General features: G+C 40.5%; 1 long non-coding RNA gene across 2 annotated transcripts; it reads left to right on the plus strand.

Annotated features, from left to right (window-relative positions):
- The first annotated feature begins 561 nt into the window (after positions 1 to 561).
- Positions 562 to 13,518, plus strand: LOC141919081 (uncharacterized). 2 transcript variants are annotated; one of them, XR_012621866.1, is made up of 5 exons: positions 562 to 674; positions 4,306 to 4,482; positions 8,334 to 8,428; positions 8,683 to 8,801; positions 12,811 to 13,518. It is a non-coding gene; the product is annotated as an uncharacterized LOC141919081 (long non-coding RNA). The 2 variants fall into 2 exon arrangements; XR_012621867.1 differs by lacking the exon at positions 8,683 to 8,801.
- The last annotated feature ends 299 nt before the right edge of the window (positions 13,519 to 13,817 follow it).

Below are 13,817 nucleotides of genomic sequence, written 5' to 3' on the forward strand. Positions count from 1 at the left end.
TATGGAAATGTATGGATTTAGGTAACAAAAATCACCATAAGTTTCTCTTTAGACTCAGACAGGAATTCTTTGAACTTTAATAAAGAATGTCTGCCTGTTTTAAATTGAAATAAAAGGAAAAGTAACTTGAAAGTAGTCAATAACTACCAAAACCAAACGTTTGTCTTTCATTTGAAGAAAATGCCAGCTAGTGCAAGCAATTCTGTAAAAGAATAATTCTACACAGATCCTGTATCAGCTGCTTTGATGAGGTTGTCTTTAAGATTATATCCCATCTTTCGTTAAACAGAGGTTGTGTCGTATCAGTAAAAGATGTGTGCTTGATTTCAGTTCAGATGCAGGCCATGTTGCAAGAGTCGGTGTGTTTTAACAGCAGAAAGTGATGCGATTTTGGATTTGAAATTGCTTGCCAAACAAAACCGAAAAGCTCTTGTAGACATTCTTTAAGACTTAGGCTAACTTTTTAAAAAGTATTTTAGTTTCTATCCTGAACAGAACAGTGAATTCAAACTACTGAACTAACCTAATGCCAAACCACCTTTTTCATACCAGGAAGGGACTGAGAATGGTTCTCAAATAAAGGGGAAAATTAGCTCCTGCGAGCAAACCTGAAAGTTGTTCTCTTCTACTTGTTGAAAAGGAAAACTGAAGATCTTCTCGGAATATTTTTCAAGGTATATTCCTAAAAATGTTGGGTGCTGTTTTCTGCAGAACTTGGGGCATAACAAAGCTCATAGTACAAGCAGTATTTTGGTTTTGTTTGAATATTAGATTTCTGAAACTGATTTTAAAATACTGCACATGCTGCGTAATTTAAACTAGTATCTCAAAGGACTACCATCAACATACTAAAAGAGCAAAACACAATCTAACATGTGCTCCTAGCCTCACACAAACCATGATAAAGAAAACATTACATCAGCATAACCAACCCAGCCTGTTTTGGAGTGGGAGATGATGAAACTCTATCTATGTAAATAACCTATATGGCTTTTCACCAATTCTCCTTAAAGTAGTTTGTGCAAGGACAGCCAGTTGCAACAAAAATATCTGCTGCCAAAAGTGTTAACTCATTAGCTCCTGAAATTTGATTATGTTTCTTTTTAAGTCCTCTATAACTTGTGGAGCAAGGTTGCCACTCTGCAAGGGGAAAAGATTTTTTTTATGAATTACTTGTTACAGCTCTCATCATTACCCTTAGAAACTTATGCTCCTTATATTTGGGACAGGATTGAAAAGTTGTGGATAGTCTCCTCATCAGAGTGATGAGATGATGCCCTCTGAGACAGCGTATCTCGGGTAGCTTTTACACTGCTGTCAGAAGAAATTAGAGACACAGTCAACACTTCTGGGACTTGGCCCAGCATCCTTCAGCACATCTGAGCAGCAGCCAAACCAGAACTGGCTTCAGCGTCTTTGTACTCAACTCATCTTCCCCGGGGAACTGACAAAGCACTTCAGTTTCCCCTCAGCACTCCTGGTTCTGCTGCGCTTCCCTGTGCCCTGACAGCGCTGCCTTCCCATCCTGGTTGGAGGAGAGTCCTTCTTCTGCAGGGCTTGTTTGGAGCTGACTGGCAGGAAAGCTCCCGTTCCTTGTCACAGAGGTGCCTTGGAGGAAAATGGTGTGCTGCGTTACCTTCTTGGTAGTCTGCCATATCAGCCCCTTTTCACCTGTCTTTCAGGGCAGTGCGTGTCATTGATCTTGTGATTTGCACAGTCCTGTGGGTGCATTTCACACTGCCTTTAATTTGAACCTATATAGTGGTACCCTCGTTGGCCCCGTGCCATCAGTTGCCTTCAGGTGACATTATTTCTAAGTCATATACAGCTGATTTTGTGAACTCATGACTTTGCAGGCTGTTGATTTGTGCATTCTTCTTTACTGATATAGGTATATTTTCCTTTATGTCTTTTAAGCAATAAGCTGCTTCTTCAGTCTCACATTTCCCAGTTCATCCAATATATTTTTTCCACAGCTGACTTTCAATTCTTCAACTATTTGCTTGTTTCCTGCTCAAGATTAGCTTTAAAGGCACAAACTTAAGAGAAAAATGACTTGAGTTTGTCCGTGTAATTGTTGTGCATCAGCGTGCATACGTTCAAGCCTTCCCTTGAACCGAGGGGCGCAGAGGCAGTCACTGGCAAGCAGACGATATTCACGTTGCGGTCCGGTGTCAGTCGGCCAGCACAGCGTCTCTTCCTTCAAAGGGACCTGAACTTACGTCAAATTAACGACGGGAGACAAGGTGACGGAGCCCGGAGCGCGAGGCCCGCCGTAACGTCCAGCCGTAGCACCTCGGCCCCACCGTCAAGGCCCCACCAGCCCCGCTGGCCCGGCAGCGCTGGCGGAAGCCGCCTCGGCGCGAAGCGAGGCCACAGACCACCCGCCGCCGCCCCGACCCCGCCGGGCCCTCGCACCCAGCCCCGGCAGAAGGCGCCCGGCCTGGGGGCTGCCACGGGCGCTCCCCAGCTCGGGAGGCGTCACCCCGGGGGCAGGTGACGGCGTCGAGGCCCGGGAGATCCGAGCGGGGCTGGGCGTCCCCGGCCGGGAGCAGGCGGGGTCCGGCCCTGCAGGGTGGGGGGCGGCTGGCTGGAGCCCCGCGGCGGTGTGGGGCCGGAGCCGCAGCCGTCCCCGGCGGTATCTGTAGTCGGGGCCCTTTCCCCAGGGGCAGGGGCTTTCTGCCAGCCGCCGGCCTCCAAGTGCTGCGGCTGTTTCGTGGGTAATTTGGTTAACTGAGTAATTGCGGGAGTTCGGGCAGGGTGGGAGGAAGGAGTTGGCGGATGGTCATGAGGCCGCTCCCTTGAGGTGCTCTGGAAGCATAAAATACAGTCTGGAAAATGAATCCCAGACCCACCGGCAAAGAGGGGGCTTGAGCAGCACATGGCAGTGTGAAATAGCCAGCCGGGGGCCTGGGGAGGAAGGAGGGGATCGCTGATGGGCTGCTGGAGGCAAGCCATAGCGCCTGGTGCTGGACTCGGGCCTTGACACTTGGCCTCTGGCGGCTTCCCAGCGCCAGGGCTGGCTGCTGTGGCAAGTAAGGTGTTGGGGTTGCCTGTTGCCCTGTGGTCGTTTAAAGTCATTCACTGAGAAGAGAAGAGACAGGGAGCTCACAGCTGGAGGCATGGTTGTGTTAAGGCATGTTTAGGTACTGCTGCATGTGTGCTTTTCATAGATGCATTGAGGCCACCTGGTCCCATGACAGGGTTTTGTGTTATAAAAATGTGCTACATGTGCTCAGCATATAATTTTCAAATCTTCATAGCTTCATTTGAAAGCATGTACATGGCAAACATAGTATTACTCCTTGAGCAGGAGCTGTATTGTTTTGTATTGTATAGAAGAACTATATTTACTAAGATGTATGTTGTTCAATTTGAATAACTCAAGACTTAGTCCTTGGAAAGAGTGCAACTGAGACAAAAAAGCTATTGCTGTTTCTCCCTCCACCCTGGTTATTCATTCTACCCTTTGATTTATTGCATAATTCTCTGATGAGCTAAAGAGATCATTTCAGCTTTAACCAACCTTTTAATCTTGTAATTAAACCAAATAGTTTCAAAATCGATTATTCTCTGCAATACGGTAATATAAATGATTACTGTTTTGAAGGTCAGATCTAGCATTTTGAAATCAGAAACTTCTATCTCTCATCAACAGGCTTAAAAATGTACCTGAAAACATAATTGTGTGTCTTGGATCATTACGCTTACCAAGTGTATGAGTGTACTTAGGTTCTCAGGTCACTTTAATTCGAACAGCTCTTAAAGAAGCGTGTGTAACCAAGTGCCTCACAGTAATAGTGTTCTATACTGGCTCTGGCAACTAAAATAAGTGAATGGCTTGGATATTTTGAGGAATTAGTAATGCAGTTTTTTTCAGTATTAGTGTGCTGTATATTTTTTACATCCATCCATCCATCCATCCATCCATCCATTTAAATCTTTTGTTACTATGATTAGGAAGCTTTTCAAGGCAGGATCATTAGGGCCTTCCATTAGCGCAGTTGTACTCATGTTTGCCTAATACAGTGCATTCTTAACCTCACAGGAGCTTTTTAACATCATCACAGCATAAATGATGATAAAGTATGTTTCTTAAATGTTTCTGTGACATACCCTACTCATTTAAACTGCCAATCTGGAGTAAAATTTAATAGACTCTCAAGATGAATAATAATTGAGAAATATTTTGTGTATGTATGTGCGTATATATATATTTATATGTTTTACTACCAAAGGAAACTGAAGCTTTACTAACTGGAGGGGAAAAAAACCCAACTTTTATTTTTCTTCTGCGTTTTCTAGGGTCTTTCTGTAACTCTGGCACAGATGCTGTAAGACCACCAGTGATGGCTAAGTATTTTACTTCTTTATTGCTGAAAGGGGCTGAAGCATTTAGACAGGAGTTGGCTGATCAGGCCAAACAACACAGTATCACAGTAGTCAATGTAACAGCAAAAGTGGCCTCCGTTGGAGAAAATGGTAAGAACTGTTTTCACATTGTGACACAAGTATTTGTCCTGTAAATGTTTTGTCTGTTTGATTCATTTTGTTTGTCAGTGTCAATGTCTGATGCAATTTGTTGTCAAATGTCAAAACATTCAGTCTGTTTTGTCTGACTGATTCATAGTCATGTAGCAAATAGCTTAGCTATCAGGTATTTAAGATACATGTTGTGAATAGTAAAACTATTGTTTAAAAAATATACGGTCAAAGGTTTTTTTGTGAAAGTGTATTTATACAAGAAAAGATGACTGCTCTTAAATTGCGTGCTGTCTTATTTTTAAGAAAAGTCTGCATAGATGGCTTTTCCGTAGAACTGGTTGCTAAATATAGTTTCTGGGGCATTTGTGATGTGCCCCAGAAAATTAACTCCATCCCAGCCAGAGCCGGTACACTGTCTCACTTTGGGTTGTGATCATGCTGAATCATGTAAACCAGGCATTTTTGAGTTACTGGTAATCACATAACTGAAAACCTTGCCATAGAAAGCACAAGCAGAAAGAGTGACGGTTGGTATCAACTAGGTGTGTAATATTCTTCTCTCCTAGCCGACATTCTACTGATGTCTCAGGACATACTGTTAGAAATGGCTATACAGCTGGAATAATAAATCGAATCCTGTACTTAGAGAAGTCAGTATGAGCTTTGCCGCTGTTTTCACACAGCCATCTTAGTTTTCCTATGGGTTTCAAGGTTACATCCTTTGGACATAAAAATAGAGTGGTATGGTTAATGCAGAAGGACAGATACAGTACAGGAACACTGGCTACTTCAGAAAATGTTTTTTATATGTGCTGCTTATATTTCATGAAGGGTGTTTGAACTGTGTATCCAAATATTGTTTGGTTCCCTAAAATGTCCCCTTTTTTCTTTTTCTTTTTCTTTTTTTTTTTTTTAATTTCTAAACCTATGCCTATGTTCTGCAAATATTTGCATAATGTCTTTTTATCTCTAAGTCTGGGACTAGGCCTGTTTTGCACTTTTTGCCATACATGATGTTAATTATTTTTTTTTGCAGACAGCATGTTAGCTTGAAACCTCCAGGTTAAGGGCTGGGCATGAATTCCAAATCTTACTAGTAAAACTATTTCTCTCCATGTGTTGTTGATTCTTTTTCAATCATCCACAGAGCTGTGTAAATACCAACATGGGTAACCATTATTTAAAGGTAAAAATCTCAGGATTGACTTTCCTGAAATGAAACATATGTTTGAATTTTATTTCAACTGAGGTTTCAGAAGTTTTATTTCAGTTCCGGGCTGCTTATGGAAATTCTTCATGGTGTAAGAAATTCAAGCTTTAATCCTTAGGATTACTTTTTTGAGAATACTGTTTCTTCTTTTGTAGTGTTATATAAAACAGAGGCTGTAAATAGCTGTCTAATGGTCCCAGAGCCCTCAGAACAGCCCAGAAAACTTTACCAAAGGCATTCTGTTGCTCGTTACATTCTCAACTGTTGCTGTCCTCTTACTAGAAGCTTAACAAGATAAATAAATTGGAACATGAAGTCAATACATATCTAGAGTCATGCCATTCTGAAATGGGGAAACTGGCCAAGATACCAAGATATATCTAAATAAATATCAGATATTTATCTGATAGCTGAAGAAACTGAAAGATCTCCACTAAAGGGGGGTGTGTGTGTACATATATATATATATATATATAGTTCTGTGTAGAAGCCAGAAGACTGGACACTTCTGTGTCTCAAAAATATAAGGTGCCTCAAAAAGATGTGGTTCAAGAGTAAGAAGCTTACTGCTCATGTAACATGGGCTAAATCCAAGGAGCAGGATATGTTACAGTGCAGCCATTACAGTATTTCAGTGTAGTATTACTCATCTTTCTGGCTCTGACACCCAAGACAGAGCTTCTTTTATCCTTGGCAAGTGTCAACTGTCTGTCTTGACCTCAGAAACTAGTGCCATTCTCTGATGTTATGTACCATTCCTCGGAATGTCATCATGGTTTTGGGCACTCAGGGCTTCTCCTTGAACTTAAGTGAAGATGTGACTGGAGTGGGATAGTCATGCCACTGACCTTCAGATGTTTTAACTTGGGCTTCCTGTAGAGCCAGTGGTGAGAAATGCTCAGAATAGTTTCAGGCCTAAGTTAAACTCTTGTTCTTTCCAGTTATGCTACATGGTACAGCTAAGCAATATAACCATAACCTGAATTGCCCCCTGGAGGAACCTTGCTTTCTAGCCGCTTAGTTTAGATGTTAAATTTAATGTCTAATATTGGGTAACACAGTTATCCTAAAGCATGATAAAAGGGCAAGGAATTAACATTTAGAAAACAAATTTCTTAACCAGTCACATCTTTAAAGGACTTGAAAATAATGGCTCTTTGACAATAACAAATGGCCCAGGGCATTTCCTGTTTTGGTCTGAGCTCATCTTCCTTTTTTTTTCTTTTGTAAGCTTATGTTTTAGTAGTATTTCAGGCTGGCCATTGCCCATCCTGTAGGAAAAACAGAAGGCAGGGAGCTTAATACACACTAGACATCTGCCCTGCATAGAATGAAGTCATACTCCTGAAAAGAAGAGCCTGTATTTGTGCCATGCGATGGGACTACAGTGTTCTTTGCAGTCCTTGAAGAGAAGCACAGTCTTCTTCCCTGAAAGTGCACCAGCAGATGAAAGATGATGAAAACTCATGAAGTCTCTGTTGCTTCTCAAAGGGTTGATTAATGAGCAGCTAGTTTTTTAAACATGTTTTTATACCATTATTTTCAGCCAAATCAGCAAGTAGATCCATGTGGCCAAACAGGTGCTGGGACAGCAGAAGAGCAGGCAGAAATGCTGGTGGGACAAAAGAGCAGGGCTGCTTCTCATCTATTAAGCAGTCTTAGATTGGCTAAATTGCTTCTGAAGTTGCATCTTTGGCAATTCTTCAGCAAGGAGTCAAATATGCAGGAGGCTGGCTGGATTGCAGCCTTTGGGCATATCCAGACTTGCAGAGTTAGAGAGAGTATTTCCAAATGTTGTTCAGCATAAAGTTCTCCATTTAATGCTGCCCTGATGTTGTCACAACATGCTGCAGCCAAGGATGAGAAGAGTTTTGAAGCAGGCCAGGCTTCCTTACTGAAAGTTTGCTCACAGCTGAAATCTGAAGAAATTGAAAGGTTTCCACTGAAATTATGAGTGTTACCAAGCACTGGCTGATCTGACCCTCTGTAGTCAGAATAAACCCCATTTTGCAAAAACTGAGCTGTAAACAGCAAAATTCTGTTGTTAGTAATTCAGTTTTGTGCATCTGAGTTTCCCTTTGCTGTTTCAACAGATTATAGGATCTGACTGCAGTTCCAGTCAGGTGCTTTTGTATAGTGTTGCCAAGTACTGTCATGTACTGCATCATGTGTGTGGGTGCACTGAAGAATACACAGACATTTATAAAGCACCGTAAGATCTTTCTGGGTGAATGGCGTTATAAACCTAAGATAATTATTCCAACAATCCAAAAATTCTGTATAAAGCAGATTTTGGCATTGTGAAAAGAAACAAAACATGCAACAATTTAGGGGTAAGGGAGGAATCCTTTTATTTTAAGGATAATATTAGTATAAAGTTAGAAATGAGTAATTTTCTAACTCATTTCTAACTGGGTGACTCATGCTCTTGGCAAATTAATTATCCAAGACAAATGATTCAGAAATAGATGCTATAGTTTTATTATTTTTTTAATCAGATGGCTATTGCTGTTACAAATAAACATGAGGCTTGATTTCAGGTATAACAAATGTAGCTATACGCTGCAAATTATGCCACAGTGCTGCTTGAGTATGTGTTACACATGCCAATTTTTCTTATCTGATGTTTTGGTTTCAGTTTTAGGTGAATGCTGTAGTAGCTACTGGGTGTCTAAAGCAGCTGTGGCCACCAAGAATCTCAGCAGTGAACTTTGACAAGGGAAGTCTAATGTGGTCTGTATTTCTTTCCATACAGGAACTGTGATTTATTAAAGCCTCATCACAGGAACATTCCTATGAACAAACTTTTCACCTCAGAATTCTTAATAAATTGTTTGATGAATATTATTGAGAACATTGACATGGGGATGATAGAAGATCCATGCCATCTTTGCTTGGGATGGATATATTGTATTGTTGGCTGTAACCCCCTGTCTCTGTTCTCTTTCTTTTTTTCTCCCTGCCCTGCCCCTCCTCCTTGGCTGCAGTTTGTAAGGGAATATCACAATGCAGGTCTGATCTGTTGAAACCACAGCTAATGCCCATGCCTGCCTCTGATGGGAAGAGAACACAGACCACAAGTTTGGGATTTCTGGCCTCTTTTTAGGCAAGTCTGTTGCTTATCTTCCCCTTTGCCCCCCAGTTCCCTTTGTTCCTGCCCTTCCTCTGTATCATTAATTCATATCAAAGTTCAGTGTTATTGGTTGCTGGGAACGCAGTTTCATTTGGCTATACGTACACTCTTCCCTAAAAAAAGTCAGATACTACCTCCACATTGCATGTTCATCGTGCAGTGAAAATACGGAGCATGATTTTATTGTAGTAGTTCTGAATGATTTTCAGCTGAAGTAATGAAGAGGAAAGTCAGGCACATTTTTGTGAGGTGTTCATGTTTCTCGACTATGATTCTTAAATTGGAAGTTTTGAGTTTTTAATAACATTAGAAATTATTCATGTTCATTGCAGATACCTATACATCCTTATTCTTAAAAGGTAGGATATTTGCTAGCATAGCTGAAATTATTCCTGTAGTGAGACAGGAGAATGTCTAAGGAAAACTGCATTGAGTAATAGTTTCTATTCTCTTTATTTTGTTCAGTTGTAAATATAGTAGACAACAGATGAAATAGCTATTGACGTAGAGAATAACACAAATTACGTCAAACAAGGACTTCAAACAGCGTGTTTTGAGGTCAGTAACCTGTGTGCCTAGAACTTTGGTCACACTGGTGACAGCCAGCTGACATAACTTATGTGGATGTACATGCAAAGATAAATAGGTAGCTTTTTGCTGAATTTCCCAAGCAGAACAGCAAGATGTCAGTGAAGGTGTATGTTTCTAATAGGCTCAAGGTGCTTCAACAAAGGAAGCTGTTATAGGTAAATTCTCAAATTGATGTGAGACAGGGCCAATAAAAATTCCAATTGTTTATTTAGCAAGCGGCAACAAGCAAAACAGCGCTGGGCGGCCGGGGAGTTCAACTCCACCAACGGCGCGCACTTTCGAAGTTTTTTCATCTTGCTTATGTGTTACAAAGTGATGTATATTAATGAAACTCTCATATATATTCATAATCTATCCCCGCCTACCCCCGCTTCATATTTTAATGAGGTTTCTCTGCGCAGTAAACTTCAACAGTTCTGGGCGCTGGTCGCAGAGTCCTGAATAGTGGTCGTAGAGATGAAGTATCTCCTCTTCCTCGCCGTTGAACTTTTCACCCCAAGGTTCTGCGCAGCCTCTGTAGTTCTCTGACATGTCTCTGCTTGCCTCTTGTCTCTACATGTCTCTGTTAAAGCTCTGATAAGGACGCACCACTATATCTTCTACCTACCCCCTACACAGCCTTGATTTATTATGTTAGTTAAGCTAAGGCTTGCTGTTAGTCGGTTAGTTTTATACAATGTAGCAATATTAGCTTTACATAGCTCAGGTGGTGATTTACTTCTCCATTGTTTTGACTGAATTTGATGAATAAATAGTTTACTATCTATCACAGAAGCCAATACTGATGAGTTAACTTGCTGAAACTGCAAGAGGTTTTTTTTGCTTGTTTGTTTGGTTTTTATACCTAAATGGATCCTGTTTTCAATAAACAGCATGAAGGAGGAGTCTTTCCAGGGCTCTGCCATATCAAATAGAAGACAGCATGTTCTGTCTGATGAAATGTAGGTTTGACTGCTAATCGGCCAACGCAAAGCATTGCTAAATTAATAGCCAATTTTGCTGAGAATACAACTTCTCAGGAACTGAAGGTGTTTCCTGAATCTGTGACTGGCTGAGAAAAATGGGAATTCCTTTTAAGAAAATCAGGATATTCTGATTTTTTCAAACAGAAGTCTTTCATATTTCCATGTCAGCACTGATCCTGCCTAGGCAAATGAGTTAAAAATCGGAGAATGACTCTGGAATACTGCAACTGAATTTTCCAGTTGGGGGGCATGGATATTTTAATTTTCATTTTGGGTCAAACTGATCCAAATACGTGTTTCGGTTTGGAGGTGAGACCTGTCTGCAAGTCCTTTCTCAGCTCTCTCACTACTTTTTGTTTTAGCATTGTTGCTTTTGTTTCTTTAAATGGGAGATGAGAAGAGCAGTTATTCTCACTTTATGAAGTGTCTGAAGACCTGTGGGTACAGAGCACTCCATTAGTGCAAAGTATTTAAATGTAGAACTATGTCTTCTTCCTTTTTCCTTATGCCAGTCTGTGCTGTGACTGAAATCAGTCTGCTTACAATCAAATTTAATAAGGGCAGAGAATATTTTTTTTATGTTTTAACCACAGACTTTCTCATTCAGTGAAAGTAGGGTTCCAGCCTATTTCTCTCTGCAGGAAATTCATATATATATATTTTTTTAATGTTTTATTTGATTAGGTAGTTTTTGCTACTCCTATGAAAACAGTCATGATGTGTCTATCCAGTGCTGTTTGCATTTGCTTCAAAATGTGGGAATTAATCCATGCTAAAAATTACTTGGTTTATGTGTGCGTTGTTTAGTTTATATGTTCTGGGAGGATCTAAGGACTGAAAACTGGCAATAATAATGAGGTCATAAATCAGGCAGCTTTTCTTGGTTTAGGATTTTAGGTCAGGCGTATCAATTCCAGCTTATGCTAGATTGCAGCTGTGCTTGTGAATGGAGACTAGATCATGTCATGTAATTTGTGGGGATTTTCTCACTTGCAATCCATGACCACTGATGCCTCATAACCACTGCAGCAGGGGTAGCTGTACCTTCCTGTCTGGTTTGTGTGCTTGTTCTCTTTCTTTTTTTTCTTTCTTTCTTTTTTTTTTTTTTTTTTTTTTTTCCCTTCTAAGAGGAAATGAAATTAAGATAGATGTCTCCTTTGGTATTTTAAGTAAATTTTATAAAGGGAGGAAACGCAAATCAGTTGGTGCTTGCCACATATAGAGCAGTCAGACAAAAAGTATGAGGGGTTGATGTCTTAGCACTATCAGTTCTGTTTTCAGTGGATATACCGAGGTTTTGTAAACAAAAAAGGTATCTCTGTCTCCTGTTGTACAGGAGTTACACAATGCTTTTGTTTTCTTTTCCCGTGTGTGAAATGTCTGGCACCAAAGTAACTCCGAGGCTTCTTTATCTGACTTCTCTGTCAAAATTAAGGATAAATACAGCAAATTTGATTAGCAGTGTTCATGAGATCAAGGAGTCTGTTTTACCATTCTGGGTTAAAAAGAATGATAAATGTGTATAATTAGGACTTTATGTGTGTCAAAATAATGCTTTGGTCCCAAGGTGTTCAGTCATACGTTGTGAGATAATAGAACATCATCTATGCTCTGTGGTACTTGGCATATATGTTTCTTAGACCCTTTCAGGTTAATCATTGATTCAAAGAACTTGTTTCAATGACCCAGATGGTCTCTTTGAGTCTTAAATTCCCATTAGACCAAGTGTGTGTATTAGTTATGTTTTATTGCAAGAAAACAAAGATTTTGGTGACACTAAAGTTCCTGCAGTGAAATGCAAGTTGCCTTCTGTGTGGGAGAGATCCTGGAAGTTCCTTTCTATTGTTTTGGGTTTTTTTCACAGTGTATCTAATGAAAAGAAAGAAGTCTGTGTAGTTCTGTTTTTCTTTTTTTGTGTGTACATAGATTGTATTGACCTTGTGAAAACCTGAAAGCACTAAATTGGCCTCTTGAACAAAATGAAATGCATTTCACAGAACAGACTATTCCCTGTAGTATTTATTCTGAAAGGTCACCAGTCACAGAAACATCAGAGGATGTAACTATGGCAAACCAACCCAATGTTAGCATAATGTTTGGTTATTTCCCTTCTTTGTTACTAGGTAATTGGAGCCTTTAGGAACACATTTGTCATTTATAGCACAGCCCCTTCCTACACAAGACTCTGATTCTTTGCAAACATGGATAAAAAAGGTATTTTTAAAAAGATTAGCATTTGAGTTTTATTGTCTGTGGTTTCAGCTTAATTTCACAAGGACATATTAAATGTTGTTCAGCATCAAAAACCTAAGCAAATGTTTGTTTTATCTATCAGAAAGCAAAGTCATGTTGTTCAAGTACTAAAGTCTTAACTCTAGATTAGTTGTGGTGTTTGGACTTAACTCTGTGCTTAAATGCTCTTTCAGACATACACTTCCCTGCTACTGAAGGTGATTGAGGAGCAAAACCAAAGGTGTGGTGTGTTTCTGTTTTGCACCGATTCCCATCCGTGGACTAGTTTGGAAGAAGGAAAATAGAAGCTCTGTGACCTTTCTAGCCTCTGATGGACACTGTGTGTTCCCTCCTGGGTTAGAGGAGTAAGCCAGTTTTGTCTGGTTTGGAGGTATGTATGTCTAGCTAGAATAGTTCAGAGAGATGCTTTTTTTCCCTCTTCCACATACAGACATAGAAAGTCTGGTTCCCTGTTGTAATAAAACATATATGGTATTTGTTATTCAAATCTCAAGGGGAAAAAGAAGTTGTAGTCAGGATGTTGTGGCCGAACAGTTTTGTAATTCTCTTATGTAAATAAGAAATAAGATATATGTATATAGTTTCTATTGTTAAAATCAGTTGTTAGAAGGGAGCTAAAATGGCCCCCATCTCCAAGCCACTACAAAAACACTTGTGCTGAGTCATCCCCCCTTCTGTGACGGAAACCTGAGAAAAGCCCGCGAAAACAGGAGAAAAGCCCGGGAAACTTGTTTACAACTTTGCAGACCCCTCAGGGTACGCCCATCATGAATATGGATGAAGCCTACACTATAAAGGGACTCAGTGCTGTCCTGTAAGGTGTGTGTCTTGGTAGAGCAGAGACTCCCAGCACACCCAGCGCTGTTTTGCTCACTCGCCGCTTGCTAATAAAATTTTATTCATCACTAAAAATTGAGAAGTGGTTATTTCCCACTAAATTACAATTAATCAATAACAAATTTAGTGCCGTGACTTGGATCCAGATCTTTTGGTGCGAAACCCCAGATAGGGGAGGCGCCCTATCTTCGGATAGCCCCAGTCTGAGGATCTCGTGGCCAAAACGCTGGATATCTGAACCCCTTTTAATTCGGACTCGGGAGTGAGCAAAAGAATCTGCAGAACCCCTTAAATTTTGTGCACGAAGACCAATCGAAGACTCCGGGGAGGAGTAAGTATTTGC

This window comes from Strix aluco, unplaced genomic scaffold, assembly GCF_031877795.1.
Source record: "Strix aluco isolate bStrAlu1 unplaced genomic scaffold, bStrAlu1.hap1 HAP1_SCAFFOLD_89, whole genome shotgun sequence".
NCBI lineage: Eukaryota > Metazoa > Chordata > Aves > Strigiformes > Strigidae > Strix > Strix aluco.